The sequence below is a fragment of the Sciurus vulgaris genome, assembly GCF_902686455.1.
Source record: "Sciurus vulgaris genome assembly, chromosome: 4".
Taxonomy (NCBI): domain Eukaryota; kingdom Metazoa; phylum Chordata; class Mammalia; order Rodentia; family Sciuridae; genus Sciurus; species Sciurus vulgaris.
Genome location: NC_136464.1, coordinates 133,725,437 through 133,745,659, shown reverse-complemented (window position 1 = coordinate 133,745,659; position 20,223 = coordinate 133,725,437).

The following is a 20,223-nucleotide window of genomic DNA, read 5'->3' as shown; positions in this document are numbered from 1 at the left end:
TATGTGCTCAAAAGTGTTTCACTTCTTGACACTATCACTTAAAATGTGATGGTATTTTGGAAAGATGGAATCCCTTCAGAAAATGAATTCTTAGAAACAGATGTAATGCTACCTCATAAAACTTACAGAACAAAAAGAGATGACTTTTTCAAAAGCACCTGAAACAGAAACAAACACAATTTTGGCCATAAATAACTGAAAGTTATCTTTTTTTGTTCAGCATTATAAAATCAGTCTGTACTTGAGCTGTAGAAAAATCCATACAAATTTGTGGGAGGAATGAATGAGTAAACTGATTTTCACAGGAGAATGAAGACAATAAAAATATCCAAGTACATCTGCTAAAAAGGATAAAAAAAAGAAGGAAAAAGAAGAGAGAAACGAAGGAGAGAAAAAGGGAAGCAGGGAGAAAATACAAACATATGATGTTTGTTTATATTTGCCAATGACAGAAATATCTGAGAGTGTTTCTTAGCAGTAAACCACTTGTTTAAGTCATATGAATAATTGATTTTATGAATAACTTGATATCTTTTCAGAATAGCAGTTCCTGTTTTTGAGTTAGTGATACATATTTGTAGTAAGTTTTATCATGTTCTTTTAAAATAAATTATGCCAAAACAAGGCATCCTAAGGAACACAGAATAATCTCATCAATTTTTTCACAAGAACTTTATGATAGACAAAGTAGCATATGTCATATGACAAATATATCACTTGTCCTGTATGTTGCCACACTCCAGAAATACAGACATGAATAAACCATGGGCTCTGCTTTCAAGAGGTTTGCACTAGAGTGAGGAAACTGAAGTAAATAGAAATGTACAAAACAATATTCATGCAAAAGTAGGTGAGAACCCAGAAGGTCAAGAGACTCACTCCCCAATAGAAAGTAAAATTAAAATTTTACAATGGAAATAGCATTTGAGATGAGTTGGGAAGGGTTAGCACAGCTCTTAGGTGCACAAGAAATGGAATGGAATACTAGGTTGAGGGGAAAGAATATTAAAAAGTAGTATATCAAACAAAAGGCTGAAGTCTGTGAAAATTTCTTTGGAACTTACCATTGGCCATGTAGATTGTAAAGAGAGACAGATATTAGTAGGAATAAAAAAGAAGAAATCAAATCTTTCCACTGAACAAAATGATTTTTAGACTATTCATGATACAGTTTCAATGCCCTCATGAATATGGTAGTAGTAGTGGTCATCTCCAGTGCACCTTCATTAAATGACACCACGTGTTGGGTGTTTTTATTTATTGCTTGTTTAGTTTTTGGTTCCAGGGACTGAACCCACGAGCACTTAACCACTGAGCCATCCTAGTCCTTTTTATTTTTTATATTTTGAGACAGGATCTCGCTAAATTGCTTAGGGCCTCACTAAGGCCCTAAGGCTGAGGCTGGCCTTGAACTTGTGATCCTCCTGCCTCAGCCTCCTGAGTTGCTGGGATTACAGGAGAGTGCCACCATACCTAGCTTAAGTGTCAGTTACATAATCCTTCTCATCATCCTTCATTTCTAGCTAAGAAAACTTTCACTCAAAGAAATCATATAATGTGCCCAATACCAGCAAGCTGTGGGGAAAATATTTAAACCTAAGTCCCATTTCTAGCTCTATCACTGAGGCCTGTATAAGCAAAGGAATCATTTGATCTTGCTGATTTTCTTCATCTGAAGTTTGGCAATGGGGCTGGATATGTAAGTCAGTGGTAGAGCAAGATCCCCAGCAATGTAAAACAAACAAAAAGTTTGGCAATTATACTAAAATCTAATTCTGAAAGCTAATTGAATTTAACAAGAGAATTCAATAGAAAGACTTTTGTAAGTAACAATGTATGGAATCACTATTAATGATGCATATAAAGCATATTCTAGGTATTTGTGCTATTTTGAAGATCAACGATAATGAGACTAGGAAAATTCAGCCAGGCAAACCGTGTTTCTAGAACCGTTTATGTTGATAGAGACAATGTTTTCCAGAGTATATTTTCTAGAGCATAATTTCTACACAGGAAGTGTAGGTTTAATTGTGGGGAAAATGTTACATTTTAAAAATACAGGGTCAAACAAATCTAAGTTATCATTATTATTTCCTTTAGGATTTCTTAGGGTTTTAATATGTATTCAGTGAATTTCTAAGGACTAATAGAGTCTGAAGGACTTACTGAACTTTCTTCAAGCTTGGAAAATTATTTTTATGGAAATTATTATTCTACTCAAGTTTATAGAATATTCTTTAGAAATTCTGATGATGATACATAATTTTAACCTCAGCATCTATGTACAAACATTAGTGTAAACATTTTAAAAAGTAAAAAATGCTTAGTGTTCTTTACTACCATAGCAGTGCTAAAAAATACAATTTTTTTTAAGTTGGAAATTATCATTTTCTTCCTGACACTGAAGTTACTAATAAATATTAACATTAATTAATAATAATAGTTGTTATTGCTTAATACTTTAATTCGTACTAATTCACATCAGCGAGAAATACAAATATAAAAATGAGCTTAAGTGTCAGTAAAATTGGACTTTTAACATCATAGCACAGTAAGGGACCCTTGATTATCACAAATGATGCAAATGCAAATTGTTCACTTTTTCAACCATTTTCTTCCCAGTGAGTCTACCTCCCAGTGTTTTTCTCTCAAATGCATGTTTTGTTTTGTTTTTTTCTGAACTTTTGCAGTGGGAATTCAGTTCAATTCTAACTAATTAATCATTATGTGATGTTAACTAAGAAATTTTTGTTGAAGATTTTTACAAAAAGTGATAGGCATATGAGAAAAATAGTCTTATAACTTTTGTTCTTATTTTCTGTCTTTGGGAATGGCTAAAGTATCAGTTTTGCAGTTGGGAAGAGAAAAGAGATTATGATAGGAATTCGTAGTGGAGGTCAGGGAAAGCCTGGGTCTTTGTTGATAGTATTGAGCTATGAAACGTGTTCACTTTGAACTTGCTTTTGATAATCACTTGCCATGTGATGGAAACCCCACCTAATTCCAATTTCTTGCTGATGATCAGCTGTGTTTCCTACCTGGTTGAAGAAGGTCTACAGAGAGTTAGTGTGTGTGTGTCCTGCATAGTCTAAGATGATTATTTTGCACACTCAGTGCAAGCAGTTTCATGCTATGTAGTCATGTTTTCTTTGAGTCTATACTTTGATCTCATACTACAAAAGACTCTGAGAACAATTGTTTTAGAAATGACAGAACAGTGTTTTCTCACCCACCATCACCACATAAAAATTTTTAAGTCAACATATTTTTTCTCAGCTGTAAACAAAGCTTAGACATACTTTTCCCATCTCCACCTGCTAAGAAAATTTAAGAGAATGTTATTTATGAAATCAAAAACATCTCTGAAAGTTGGAGAGAAGGCAGCACACTGGCATGAGTCCTTAGGACAAAAGTGTGCAAATTTGTGAATTGTTTTCCTTTTTGCTTTAAATATCCCAAAGTTGGAGGTGAACAAACTGGCAGCATGATTAAAAAGAAAGACCCAATTCTGTGCTGCCTATAAGGAACTTGCTCCAATATACACAGGTTGAAAGTGAATTAATATAAAAAAGATATAGCATGCAAAGAATAAATAAATTGCAGGAGGAGAAACTAGATTTTCACATGAAATAGACTTTGTAGAGAATAAAATAATCAGAGCTAGAGAAAATATATGATGATAAAAGGTCAATCTATGCAGAACCTATAGTAATCCTATTTGTTTATGCATGAAGCAACATAGCCCAGAAATATAAGAAGAAAAATCCCATACAACTGAAGGGATAAAGAGAGAATTCCATAAATTGGAAACTTCAAAATGCTTCTCTCAACAATTGATCGCTAGCTAGACAGAAAATCAGCAAAGATATAGCACTGAACATCATCATGCAACAGGATCTAATAAAAATTTACAGTACACTAACTCAACAACAGTAGATTATACACTGACTTCAACTGCCAACACACATATAACAAGTTCATATATGGTTCATAAAAGAAACCTCAGCAAATTTAAAACCATACAAAATATGCTCTCAGACTGTAAAGGAATCAAACTTGAAATAAACAAGAGAAGCAAAATACTCAAACACCTGGGAATTACATAATACAATTTTAAATAATCCATAGAACAGAGGAAAATTCAATGAAAAGGAAAAGTTGTTCAACATCACTAGTCATTGAGGAAATGCAATTGAAAACTACCAGGAAATTCTGCTGTACATCTATCAGAATGGCTAAAAAATAATGCTGGTGAGATTGGATCACTCATGCATTCCTTTTGGGAACATAATATGTTATAATATTCTAGGAAATAATTTGGAAGCTTCTTACAAAACTAAAAATGTAACCACTCTATGACTCAGCAGTTGCACTCGGGCTATCATCCCAAAGAAATAAAAATTGAGGTTCACACATTGACCTGTATACAAACACGTATGTGTATATGTATAAGTGTATGTGGTTATATTTGTAGATGTATTTCTAACAATTTTATGTAAGTAGAATAGCCCCAAACTGGAAACTATCCATGTGTTATTTAATGACTGAATAATTAAACTGTAGTGCATCCATCTGAATTTGTCTCCAGAGAGTTGTGCCTAGTGAAACTGCTAATCCAAAAAGTTTACATGGTGTAAGAATGTGTGATTAGAAAATATCTAGAAACATTTGTGAATGAAAAACTGTAGAAATGGAGAAGAGATTACTGGTTGCCAAGAATGTGTGGATGGGCCATACTATGGTTTGCATCCATCAGGGTTTCCCCAAGGTCCTATATATTGGCAGCTTGGTCCTCAACATGGGGCTACTGGCAGGTGGTGGAACCTTTAAGCAGTGGGGCCACGTGGGAGGTCACCTGGGGCTGAACCTCTAAGGGAGTCTTTTCCTCTTTGTCTTCACTTCCCAGCTGTGAGGTGAGTTTTGCCACAAGCTGTCTTACCACAGACTTCAAAACCACGAACTGACCATGAAGTGACACCTCTTAAATTGTGAGCCAAAATAAACCTTTGCTGTTTGCCAGTTGATTACCCCAGGCATTGTTATAGCAACGGAAATCTGAATAACACAAGGTAGAAACAAACTGTGTAGATATAAAATGACAACGAAGAGTAATACTTTGATAAGGGAAGTGTTGTGTATCTTGACCACATCGCCAAATCCTGACTGTAATAATGTATTATATTTCTGTAAATTGATAATATTGAGAAATTAGGGTGGGAGTATGTGGAATAATACAGATAGTATGTGGAATTTATCTGTATTATTTCTTAGAATTGTATACCAACTTGAAATTATCTCAACTGAAAATGTGATACCTTGAATTGTGAAGGCAATTATAATAATTTCTTTAAAATGGAATGTTATAAAAGATATTGTGGTTACTATAAGGATTAAAACTAGCAATTGAAATTTATAAGACTAGTTAGAATTAATATCAACTTAGCTTTAATATAAAATACAAAATTTTTTTCTGCCTCAACTCCTAAAATTTCCACTGCTTCCCAATAATTCTACCCTGGGAAAGAGAGAGAGAGAGAGAGAGAGAGAGAGAGAGAGAGAGAGAGAGAGAGACTTAGATAATTGGTGATATTTTTGATAGAGGGGAACCAAGGAGAGGGAAAAAATAAAGCCCCCAGAACTATTTTTCTTGAAAATCTCTGTGAATGATTGTATCATTTATTGAGATAAGAAATAGATTTTAGGCTTTTTGTGAATAAGGGGAAATTATCAAGTGCACTCTGGACATGCTACTTTGAGACTTGTATATAATATAAGAAAGTTGGACTTAAAAATAAGCATTAAAATGATCCAACAAGAAAATTCAGAGTCACTAGCAGCCATAGGGATGGAGTGCAGAGAAAAATGAAGCCTTGCAGATTTCAGCATGAAGCTGTCAGGAAGGTTATTGGAAAGGTTATTAGAAAAGCCAAGATAAAAATCGATGTTCTTGAGGCTAACTGAGGAGATGGCTTTCAGAAGAAGGGAATACTTAACTATGATAAAGGCTGCGGAGAAGTAAATGAGAATAGAACTTGATCACTGAACGCAGCAAAAGTAAAGTTGGTACAGATTTTGGCAGAACACATTTTCTTTCAGTAATGAAGAAAGAAGCTAAATTATAGAGCACCAAGGAGGGAGAAGAGGTGGGAAAGTAGAGTCAATGCAACTGGTTCTTTCTCAGTTTTTCTATATAGGTGACCACAAAAATGGAGCAGTGGCTGAAAAGAACTACAGAGGAAAAAGGAATTTGGTGTTTATAATATGAAACAACAAGGGGAATTTGTATTCTGAAATGAATATTCTGTTAGAGAAGCTGAGAAAGATGGTTTAGGAGAAGCATGAGTGAGCAAGGGTGAAATATTTTAAGTTAGTTAAGGGAGATGGGAGGCAGTATGGAGTAAGGGAGGGATAACTTTGTAATGCAATGGGAAGATGAACAATATGGATACATGTGAAGGCAGGTCAGAAATTTAAGTAACTTTTACTTAAATTCCCTCCAATTTGGAGGGAATTCTGGTAATTTCTGTATCCTCAGTGAATTAGAAGCAAGTTTTAGCAACTAAAGTGATTAAGCAGGTATAGTCCAGGAACGCTAAGGTGGTTGAGGAATAAAGATAATTTATGAACTGTTGTTTTAGGATAAATACAAAAGCCTCCTGCAGAAATGTGTTTGAACTGCCAGAGAAAGTTGAGCATCTACTTAACATTTGACATCGCAAATGTAACTGAAATTCCACTTTCAGTCAACCTAACTGGTGGTGTGACTTTCATTTGCCTATCTCCACATTTGCTTTCTCTAGACCTTATAATACTGAGTTACTTCTAGCTGAGCAGGCAGAAGGTGAGTGAAATGAGAGTTAAATACTTTTGCAAAGGATCAATTATTTTTATGAATCATGAAATCTAAACTGAACCTAGAGAGAACAGAAGGGTGTTTATAGGTAAGGAGAGAATGTGGGTTTAATATTTGGGAGATAACGATGAGAATTTACTTGAAATAAACTAAAAGCAGAGAAGATTGGGACATGTGACTGGGATTTGATATGTTGGCATTAGATACTTTGAAATTGGTAAATTTGAGAGTGTATAATTGAGAAGGAGAGGAAGTCAGTAGAGATACAGGCAAAGAAACAGGTAAGACAATGTGCTCCTGGGAATAACAACAGTAATATGGTAGAAACGCAGGACTGGTCCTGGACTAGCACAGGGAATTGATAGGCAAGTTAATGAATGATAGTAATAAGGATAATTCTCTTTTTAGTTTTTAGTTTTCATTATGTAACCAAATAATTCTAATAGTAAGCTTTACCTATTACTTATTTTATTGGTTTTGGAAAAAGATATTTGGTTTCCTATCTTGATGGAAGTTTGGGGTTTTCTTTACTTATAGTGGATGTTGTCTTCCCTCTAATCTCCACCAAGTTTTGTCTAGGGCTTTGTTCGACTGGCAAATATCAGTACAGCCTTCACTATTCAAATATGCCTCTAAGTTCATTCAAAGTTTTATCTCTGGATTTTTGAGTGCCTTCAGTGGCCCTCCCCACACCCTCCTGAGACAGAGGCAGTTTTTAGCACTTTGATATAGCACTTAAGTTGTTGATGGATACATACAGGCTCATGGACTACCTAGCTGTAATAGTTGGCATAACACTAAATATCACTGCTGGTGTTCCATGCTAAATCCTTTTATAGATTGCCATTCCAACATGAAACTACATATTTAAACCCTCACTCTTTAAAAATAACTGCTACCATTTACTGTAGACTATCTTCTTATTCTTTGCTCTTTATAATTAGTCATTAGTACTGCTTTACTTCTATTCACCTGTTTTGCCCTGCCTTCACTCTTATTATGTATAGGTTTTACTTTATTAAGATGGATAATATCTGCATTGAAGTCTGCATATGCAATTTAGTAATCGTAGTTAAAAAAAAAAAAAAACGCACACTATCTACTAATTTCTTTGTACCACATCATCTCATAGCACAAGAATGACTGGGAAATTTCCTACAGGTACTTTTTTCCCACTTCTTTCTGTTAATCAACAAAAAGGATATGTCCAACTGACTAGTTCTCTATAACATGTTTTCCAGCTGGCATTTGAAATAGCTTGGTGAGTTATTTATTACAAAAATTCACATTCTTGAAAGTTTGCACAGATAGTAATTGAGTGAGAAAACAAAATTCCATACTAGCTAGGAAGCCTCTCCGATTTCTTGAAGTCCTTTACTTCCTATTCAAATGTGGCCTTTTCTTGGTGATGGTTATTTTCTATTTTGGATAATGACTTTCTGGTGCAGTTCCACTCTTCACTGTGTATTTTCATCATGTCATTAGGTTTTTCTGCACTCCCAATAATACTGGAAAGCCCCTGCAATCTACTTCTTTCCCAAAGGATGACCCTCTGGAAATAGTTCTTTTTAAATTTTGTATATACAATGATATGAAGAATAACAACTTCACACCTGCTGGCTTAAGAAAAAAAGGTAGGAATAGAGGAGGTAGCTTTTGCATTTCATTTGCTCACTCCTAACCCTTGTCCCCACCCCAAAATACACACATATGTTTACATATGCATATATTAGTCAACACCACACAGCATGTTTTTATGTAGTGAAATAAATGGTATGTATATCATTTATCAGTTTGCTTTTATGTGACATTTTGAGAGCATCCATGTGTACTACATGTAGTTTCAGAACATTTATTTTTACACCTGCATAGTAGTACTTTGTTCCATGAAATACAAGTTTCTTAGCCATTTTGAAGTTGATGGGTGTTCCACATTTTTCTCTTTATTTTTCTCTTTTGCTCTTACAGACAATGCTGCAACAGAGAACTACCTGTATATTTGTGAGTTTGAAGAAAGATTTTGTATATGCAAATTATTGAGTTGGAGGCACATGAATGTATCTATAATTTTACTAGATACTGTCAAATTGATTACCAAATTGGTTTCAACAATGTAAGTTCACACTGCTATGGTTTGAAAGTCATCTCCGAAACTAATGTTAAATTGAATTGTCATTTTGATAGTTTTGAGAAGTGGGTCTCTTAACAGATCATTAGGCCAGGAGGGCTCTGCCCTCATGAATGGAATAATGCTGCTATTGCAGGACTGGGTTAGTTCTTATGGAAATAGGTCCCTGAGAATGGGTGAGTTGGTACGATTACCTCTGTCCTGTGAATCCTTGCTCACTTGTCTTTCTGCTGTGTTTTGAGGCAGCACAGAGACCCTCCTCACCAGAAGCCACTTTATGCTTTCAGTCTTCCCAGCCTCTAGAAGTATAGGCCAAATAAAACTTTAATTGCTTATAAATCATCCAGGCTTTAGTATTGTTAAAGCAGCAACTAAGACATCTGCCAACTGACTTCTTATTGCTCCAAATTCTTGTCAATAGCTGAAGCTCTAACTTGCATATTCTTGTGGCCTAATTTGCATATTCTTAATTATCAGTGTTATTCAGATTTTCTGCTCTGTGTGTCTTTTTGTATTTAGTCATGTTCTAAATTAATGTAGTCCCCTATTTCTTATTGATTTGCTCAGATATATATGCAAAAAATACATGTTTATTTGTTTCTTACACATAGTATATGATTTTTAACTGCATTTATTTTAAGTAGATTTTTAGTTGACTGACATGGGTCAATAGTTCATTAATTAATTATTTAACTAGTAAGTGTTAAATAATTTTTAACATGTACTACCATTTTCCTTAAGGGTATATACTCATATATGCTTTGGGTTTTATTTAGGAAATCCTCCAATTTGTAATGCAATTTTTATTTATTTTTCTCTAAAGATTAAACAGGTTTTTATTTTATTTTGAATCCACCTGTATAGACATTTCTTCATGAATGAAGGAAGGACACCACTTTATTTGCTTTCAGAACAATAACGAAATGATTCTCCCAGATCATTTGTTGACAGCTTTTCCCAGTGAAGATCACAATGACAACCCTTATCTAGTACCAAACTGGACTTGTGGCTCTCTTGACAGGCTACACAGCTGAACTTTCTTCTTTACTCCTGAGTTTCATCTACATTTTTAAGATAGAGTTCAGTGACTCCTAAGAAAATAAGTATGGGAAATAAAGCATAATTACTTTAGCTGTAGATTATACTGCTGTTTGTAGATTTATACTATATAATATCATTAACCTGTACCTCAGGCAGTAAACATAGTATAAATTTAGATTCCCAAGGCATATTTCCAGAATTTGTTTGTCTCTTCTACTTGCTACCTATGTGATCATCATGCTAATAATCTTCTGACTGGGTAGGGCACCACTTGGAAGTACACAAAGGTCACAGATTGTTCAAAGAAATAGATTTTCATATGCTCAAACCACTTATGTTTATGGTGAATACTTTCCTCAAAGGTATCTATGAAGACAGCATTTGTATTGACATTTTGACTGATATTTTGTTCTTTTCTACCCAGGTTTCTATCATTTTACCAAAGAAATACATACCTCTGATTCATGATAACAGTAATATCATTTGCCATTTCCTTTGGTAAACTCTTTAAGGCACCTAACACATGGACAATTCCAAGTGTTATACAGTGTTCTAAATGGGTAACAAATGCCTTTGTGAAACAGTTGCTGCCATTTTTTTAATTGCAAAGTAAAAATTTGCTTTCACCCTTAAAGAAATACATTTGATTCAGGTGAAATATCATTAAAAATAACTTTTGATGTTAGATCAGTCTCTGATATTTAGCATATGACTTAGTGAGGAGTCTGGCTCCTAATTAAAATCATGTGATTATTTTTCATTCCTAACCCATAGTCAATTACAAAGGCTTTACCAGACAGAACTTGAAGAGCACCTTGGAGATTGTACTTTGCAGTATCTGAGGGAGTTGCAACCAGATAGGCAGCACCCAGGTTGGTCTTGTTTTGCACATATTTGTTTTCCTAGCCCCTGGACTTTTATTATCAAGTCTCTATCTGTGGACTTGTGCATTAGTCCTCTTCAGGTATTTCCCTGTGACTTCTTCATGAGAGAAAGAAAGGAAACCTCAAAGTTATTTTTTCTACTCTGACTCAGTAACAGGTAATTTTATATTCATAGCTCCTCCTCTGGTTCTTGGTTTCCCAAACCCCAGATCCATATAACTTCTAGTCCCATTCAGGGCTCCCTCAAGAGTGAAATTTTCTTCATGTCTACTGATCCATCTGGCCTTCCATTGGTTTGCTGTTCTATGGAAAAATGGAGCTGGTGCTTTTCCTGGCTTTAGACTTTTCCTCAAAACATCAAGATAAGCAATTAAAGTTTTAATGTTTGCTTTTTGGCTTGTTGCTATAATGGCTATTCAACACTTGTCCCTTCAGCTCTCCCTCTCCCAGCTTAGCTGAGGTCTTGACACTTTGGAGTTAATAAAATTGAGGGACATTACTTTAAAAAACTCTTATTCTCATTAATAATTTACATGCTATTCAATATTTAAGTCTACGGAAGCAAAACACAGCATCACAAAACTGGCATAGAATTGAGGCTAAATTATTTCTCCTAGCAACAGGTGACAGTCATCTATAGATATTAAAAATTAAGAAAAGCAAGTCACATTTGTTAAGGCATGGGTACAATAGCTAAAAATTTATTTTTTTATTTTTCATAATTGTTAAATTTTAAAAATATTTTTATTGATTTATGATTAATTTAAATCCAAACCAAGAGAAAAATATTTAACACACATGTCTTATGCTATAGGAAAACATTTCAATATTAATTTGTGTGTATATATGTATATATAGTGAGATATATTTGTTTCTATGAAATCTGAAGGGTATCAATAAAATACTTTCAAAAATAAGAATATACTGCATTAAGATATAATTGTGAATGAAGTAAAATGGAAATAGAGTACAAAGAGAAAAAATGATGTAAACTCTCATTTATTGATTAAATTTTCATCAAAATTTGAACTGATAATATTGAATTTCAGTGGTATTCTGATACGATTGGGAACATATGATTGAATATCAAAAGAGCAGTTGTCAGGTGAAATATCAAAATACCTATGTTTACAATATAGAGAAATAACTTCTTTCAGCTATATTTCAACTTTGCATATAACACTTCAGAGGTCAAGTTAAAACGTGATCAGATACTTTGTTTTTGAACATTATTTTTGGAATATATCGTCCAAAATATTTGATGACTACTTATCTAGCAGAGCTTAATGTTCTATAATACACATAAAACAACATAGAAAATCTCCAACTTGGCCAGGATCAGGTATAGGCTCTTAAGGAAAATAAAGCTTAACAGTATAAGCCTCATGCTGATATTCAGGAGAAGGTGAAAAATTTTATTGGGACCCTCAGAAAAGTGGACATAACACTTTAGAGCTACTTTTTAAAAATTGCTAAGAGTGAAGGTCCAAACTGTTACACTTTAGAAGCTTAATCTCCTCGGAGTTATCTTCCAATACACCCAGCCTTCAGAAAAGTTCACTGTAAAAAATAATGGATATAGTACACACAGGATACTCTCTGTCAATCAAGGCTTTGGCAGGAAATAGATGGTGTATTCAAACGGGTAACTGAAGAGAATTTAATGCAGGGACAATTTACAAAGGTGCAGCCAGGTCAAGGGAGCAAGGAATGATGAAGTACTAATACGGAGGGGAAGTCTTTGCCAGCTGCAGTCCTTACCAGACCCCACAGAGACAACTGCACATTGAAAACCCGGGTTGCTTTTTATCAACTAGGATTCCAGGGAGAGAAACAGGGAAATAAATGCCTTCTCCCTTTGTCCTACTGCCAGTGTCACTTATTGGCAAAACCAAACCAAAAGTCAAAGAATTAGGGATCCTAGTGAAGTGACCTGGTAGAAATCAGGTTTCCTAGGTGATGGCAGGGTATATAAATGCATAGTGGAAGAGAAAATAGAGGCAACCCACATACTGCTTAAAAATAGTCATGACTACTATTGAGTGAATTAGAATTCTACCAAAAATAGTAAATCTCTCTATTTTAATACTAAATTACAAAACTAATAGACTATTATTCATTTAGAGTTTATAATGAAATATATGAATTGGAGGAGGTGATTATAGATAAATGTATGTGCATGTGTATGACATAAGAAATTTAACTTTTCTGGTAGCCACAATTTAGAAAGGATAAATTAATTTTAATTAAAGTTTTATATGACATGATATATAAAATATTGTTTCATCAACATATTAAAGAATTACTAAGTGGAAGTTTTATATCCCACTTTATTTCATAGTGTCTTCAAAAGCCAGTGTACATTTACACACATGCCACATTTCAAGTGCCCAAGGGCTAGGCATGGTAAGTAACCTCCCTGGTTATTGCAGTCCCAAAATCAATTAAAAATCCTTTGATAGAAATGAGGACCATTTACAGTTAAAGTGTGAAGAAGAGATTGTATTTGGATATTGTTATTGAATGTGTTTTTCATGTTTCTAGCCAGAAAGACAGAAGATTATGCAAATGAATTTATGAAGCTCAAAAATTATATGAATTAAGCTCATTTAAATACAATAATTCTACATACTGTTTTACTCTCTCTTGCTCTTGCTTTCTCTTCCTATTATGATTTGAGGTCAACATAGAAACTTAAACCTTGGACTAAAAAGTACAATTTACAGCTGAAATTATAAAAAGGCTTGGAATGAGATTGTATCCATAAAAAAAGGAAGAAAAAGAAAAATATTTTTAAATATTTTTTATTTTATTGAGACATAATTTACATTACCAAAAAATTAAACATCTTAAAGTACATAATTAATGGTCTTAGGATATTCACAAATTGTGCAGCTATCATCAATGCAAGAACATTTTTATGTACACACGATATAATCTTTGGGTCAGTTTGATCCTCTCAAACCCTGAACAATTATAAGAATATGCAAAAAATATATATAATTTAGTATCATTTTAAGGAGGATCTCTGTATATGTGATATTTTGTATAATAGTAATCTGAAAAAGAACTTATTGGAGTGACTGCCTTATAACTACACTTCAAATAATTGGATAATTGATTTATCTCTGTGAGTTTATAGTTTTTGAAAATCTCTTATTATTGAAGTACTCAGAGAAATGTTTAATCACTGTGTTTAACAATTTCAATAGTGTGGTAAGAACTATAATGTACTTACGAAGATTTGTGGTATTTGCAGACAATGCAGTATATGAAAGAGATTTTAACTTATAGAGATGTTTTTTAAAGACTTTTAAGGGAATATATCAATTATTTTATAAACTAGCAGAACATTTTTCTTTTTAAAAGTTCCTTGAAGTGAGTGCAGAAAATTTAGGGGAGAGGTCTAAAAATTTCGCCAGCAAGTACAATAAAAGTTATAGTTTGTATTTGGTTACTATATAGTTAAGACCTGTGACAGGTAGGTCCTTTAAAATCAGACCTTATTTTCTTCAACACTGTGTTTTAAGAAGACGGACATGATCACGTTCTTATTTGGAAAAAACTCCATGCCAGAATGAGAAGGGTTTAATCAAATTATTAATATCAACCTAACTGATCAAGTTAATTCATTCAAACTCTTTAAAGTGGAGATTGCACTCCCCATCCAGGGCAAGGACTGGCTCCTGAAAGTTCTGACCCTCCATGTTGTGAGAAGAGTCAAGAAATTTAAGCTATTTTACATGTGAATTTTAGTGAATTCCTGTTTTTTCTCTCCTGTCTTCTGCCATTACTGCCCTGGCCATGCCGCCTTGAGCTCCATCCTTTCCAAGTTCCTCAGGGTTGACTAGTCCCCTTCTAGCTGGAGAGGGCTCCCTCTTCTAGGTGAAACCAGTATTGGGGCCAGGCAGTAGTGTAGAATAGGGGATGGGGTCAAATTGAGAAAATGGGGGCCATGAAACCATCTGCATCTGGAAGTTGGAGACTGCCCCTGAATGGAATATCAAGGATCTCTGGAGCCTATTGATTACCAAATTTACCTGTTTTCCTCCAAGGACTATAGGCAGGGAACTGCTAATTAATGCCCCCTGGGCTCTTACCTTCCTGAAATCACTTTGACCCTCCCCCTGCCACCTGTGGCTCACCTTTGCTGTCACCAGCAACTCCTGGACCTAGTCATATAGGCAGGAAAGGAGAGATAAGCGGGGAGAGAACAGAATAAAGGAGACCCTAACCTATAAAAGATGTAGAGTGTGCTCACTTCTTGGGACTCTAGAACATCAGCCATGGCCCCCTTCTCCCTCCCGGGAGAAGGCTGTATTATCACCTTAAATAAAACCTGCTTAATATGCTTGTCTTGAGTGCTTCTCTGATGTTACACTTCAACACCTGAGGAAGCAGAACTCGTCATTGGTAAATGAGACAATATCATTGGCGGTTGTCTCTTCACACCTATTTCATATCCATCAACATTGCACTTTGTCCTAATTTACTTCCTACTGGTGGCCCTCCTTCTGATTGTTTAATTGTTTTAAGTGTATTCCCTTTTTTCTTACTCTATTATTTTTTTTAAGGATCTTCAAAAAATTTGGGGGCTTTCAACCATCTGACTATTAAGCGTTAATTTAAATCACTCTTTCCCAATATTTTGCATCAGCAATTTTTTTAATATTCCTCAATTTCATTCCAGGCCAATCTTTCAAGGGAATATTGTAAGTTATTTTGATGTATAAGAGGTGCAAAATTAGATAGATATGGAGTTACCCTGTTTATTGTAATCCACTAGTAACTAAAGGAATATGGACTTTAGTTTAACCTTCTTAAATACTAAATCTAAACATTTTTTAGACTGACATCTTTTATTTTCAATGAAGAAAATTTTTCAAGCAATTTTAAAATTTGGATGTCGTATTTTTTGATACCATCACCATGATTTGAAAACTGAAGACACATTTATTTATACAAAAATAATTGATAACCTATATGGGTTGATTCTCAGTATTTACTTAACATCTATTCTTTTGTGTATGGTCAATACTATCTTCACAGAGTGAATATTTGGCCCTGGTACCCAAGAAACAAGTTGTAGAGAAATGGTGTCAGTATGGGAAGTAAAAGATTTTGCCAAAATAATGCTAGATTTCTAAACAAATGTGTGAGTGTTGTATAAGGGAAAGTCACTGATGATATCTGTTCTTCTGACAGAAGATATCTGATGATATCTGTATTCATGAAATACACTAAAACTTTTTTAATCAAAAATATGCATGTTTAGTAGTCATAGTAGTAGTAATAGCAATTTCACACACCTTCCTTAGACTTCAGTCTGGTGGGGAATTTTCACCCGATTCTTAAGAACAACTCATGAAATTTCACAATTTATCCTGTGACTTTTAGGCAACAAAAAATTCCTATGTTTATTTTATTTCACATGGTCTCAAGTCAATGTCTAATTTTCTAAACAAATATGAATTGATCTATGAAGACCGCAAAAATTTTAATCAATATGGAAGGGAAAGTTAATGCAGCCTTATAAATATTAGTACTTATATTACCATTTTGAAAATGTGGTAAACAAAAACAAAATATTAAAAGGCACTTAACTTTAACATATTCATAAAGAAAAAGTGAAAGCATATTTGCCAGTATCTGTGATTAAATAACTACTTCCTGGAATTCTTGATTCTTGGACTGATAGCTTATCCCATATAAGTTATTACAAAAACCAAATGATATCTATTACAAAAAATTACCAGAAATGAAATATTTTGAGATGTGTCAGTGTACTTACAAGATGACCAGATATTTAGATGTATGTGTACAAAAGTGATGGAACCAAATTGAATTTATGTGATTCACATAGGTCGGTAGAGAGATGATAGATATTTGTGTGTGCCTGTTTTGGTTTGGATATGGTTTGTTCCCTAAAGTTTGTGTGCTAAAAGATTGGTCTCCAATGCAGTGGTGTGGAAAGGTGGTACAATCTCTAAGAGTGGGACAAGTCAGGTACTCAGGTCGTGAGGATCCCATCCTTGAAGAAATTAATGCTTGTCTTACAGGACTGGGTTGTGTTTTGCAAGGCTAGAATAGTTACCATGAGAATGGTTGTTATAAAGCAAGTCTGTGTATTGTGTCCTCTTCTATACAAGTACTCTCCTTGAGTTGGGTGTCACAATGTGATGTAGTATGGGGACCTTGCCCAATTCAGCTGCCTCGTTTTTGAATTTTCCTGCCTCCTGCTTGTGAAATTAATAAATCACTTTGTTTAAAAAGGACCCGAACTCAGGTATATTGTTAGAGCAACTCAAAATGGACTATGACAATATAAGAAGGAAAATGAAGACAGTCTGATTCAGCCAGATAAATTCTTACAGTTATAAGCAGAATCAGCACTTGTATATGTAATAAAACCTCTGGGATGACTATTAGGGCTCTTAGACTCTCCATAAACCTCTGTTCTTTACTTATTGATGTCTGAAATTCTGACCTCAAGAATTTATTCATTTCGATGATAATTCTGTTTTAGTTCAAATGGCCAGTGTAAACTAATGTTTAAAGCCATTTTAATACAGTGACAAAATGCTTTGCAGTAGATTTTTGTTTGATGTAGACAGCAATAATGAGGGAACCAGTCATCTTGTGGAATGGAGGAGGACCCTGACTGAAGGACAATGACAGAGCAGCACAATGCAGGAATGTGGGATGAATGGTAATGGACAACAGGCTTCATCTGCGAAACAGTTTTCCCCAAATCAATTCTGTCAGAGCAATGAGTAAAATGGTGACACTCTGAAATCTATGAATTGCCAAGTACTGTCAAGTGTATTATTACTGCAAGCCTAATATCTGAGCACATTCACCCCCAGGCATCAACTAATCTTTGCTTAAATGTACCATAGTCAATTCTGCCTATGCAAAAGAGAATGAGGAGACACAGGAAATGGCCTCAGTAAATTAAAATGAATTGTCATCTACACTTAGCCTCCGCCATGGCCATCATGATTCACATTGTCATGGCAACTAATATTTGAAAAAGAGGAAGGATCAAAACAGATATTCTTCTTTGGTTTGATTAACTGGGAGACATGGTGGGAAAGGAAAAGGTGGAATTGATATAGCTTAATAGCTATCCTCATTTCTAATAATTTATTTTCTAGGAGATTTGCATTTTAATGGAGTAAATACCATTCACATTTACCTACAAGCAACCTAAGAATTTTTTTTTTCTTTTAGAGAATATTTATTACATGCTAACAATTTGCCAAGAATATGAGCTAGGCTTTGGAAACACAGACAAGTCAGAAAAAGTTCTGAACCTCAGGAAATTCACTGTGTATTACGGGAAAATTATATTTATTGTTTAGGTAATTATAATGCAATGCAAATACATAGTCTATACACAAATTTCTATGGATGTGAAGGAGAGCAAATTATTAATTCTTCTGAGAAATTAGTCCCAAGAAAGATAAGAGATTTTATAACTGGAATTTTAATAATAAACATTTTTTTTCAATCTGGTATAACAGCTTATACTGTTATAACTTATAACTATATATAGTATTATCAGGAACGTTGTCTAATACTGATTACAGCATTAGACAATATAAATATATGTTAAAGGAAAGAAACCATGTACAGTTGTTTCCATAATACAGTATGCATTGAATAATTATTGGTTTGGGAAGAATGGCAAATTAGGCAGAAATAATAAAATATAACTCTTCAACTTTCTTTGCAGACCGATTCATGAGTCTGTTCAACAATATATATCGAAATAAACTTTATGAACATGCTCTAGAAAACAATTTTCATTATTTGATCCACAATGGCACAACCAAGTCTGGGAGCTTACACAAATGTATACTCAAAGGGTAATTGATAAGCTATTGCAAAACAAGGTCAAATTATTTTATCTTTGTTTTTTAGACTTCATGGTCATACTATAGAAAAGGAAAAACAGATCATAAAAAAGCACAGTGTTCTGGATCATTTCTCTGCATCATATGATGATAGTTGAGTATGTGCATTTATGAAATTAGGGTTGTGAAAACTATTCTGTTTATCAATCTAAAAAATTTTATAATTTAGCATACATACAGGTTAGCAGTAAATCTTTTAGTCCTAAGTGCATTCAGCACATTTTTGAAAACCAGTAAGAAGAGCAAGAAAGAAAAAGATAATCAGCTGCATGTGCTCAAGAGTACCATATAAAAATACTGAATGCAACATGAATTCATCAACATCAGGGCACCCTAAGAATGTGAAAGCAAACATCAGCATATAAAAATATTTATATACACTTTCCAAATTTATTTGACACTGATTGTACATTTGTTTCTCCCAATAGTCTTTTTTAGTAAAATGGGCAGGAAGTTTTATGCTTTTTGTGTAAATAAGAAGACAAACTTATTGAGAGGTGAAGTGATTTGCCTCATTAATGAGAAGCCCAGAAAGGCATATTCTTTTCACAATGTCAGGTGCACAAGCATGAACAAAGGGAGCTCTCTAGAGAATATCAGATTATAAAAGTTGAGTGCCGTATCTACTACGAGTGAATTATTACTTTCATATCTTAATTTATTTCTATCCTGAAAAAAATCAGTGATAACTAGGTCTTTAATGAAATAAATAATAAATAAATAAATGAATAAATAAAACAGGACAAAGAAAAAATAAAAAAGCAAAACCTACTTAATCTGATAAACTACATGCAAAATGTTCTCTAACAAGACATTGAATTCCAGAAATTAGCCATAACTTTTGCAAATAAGCTATTACATGTGTATGTAATATGAGACAAAGTAGATGAGTCAAGCAATTGTTACTCGAGTTGCTTTCAGTAGTTTTAATTAGTCAAACTTTCCTAGGTGATAGAGAATTTGAGTTGAACTTATGCTGCTATTGAACAGGTGTGACACATGTGGAGTAAAGAGCAGGCACGAACAAATTTGTGACCAGATCAGGGATTAAGTTTCTTTCTTCTTTTTTTCTTCCTTTTTTTTTTTTTTTTTTTTTTTTTTTTTACTTTGTGGAGTATTTATCAGGCAAAAAGTTAGGTTGTGTTGCGATTGTGGAAGGATTTGAGGTGAGCAGCTTTACTCCACTGAAATTTGTGGACTGGGAATGCAACTCCAGTCTTGGTAGCAGATAGGTTGGAAATGAAATAAGTCTTGCAAGAATCCAGATAACAGAGCTCCTATAATGGGCTGAGAAGCACACAGAAATGCAAGGTCTGGTGGTTGAGGCTTTGTTAAGCAAAGAGTGAGAACACAAACAGAAGTCAGAAATAGCTCCTCTCCTCTAAGGACGATCATGAC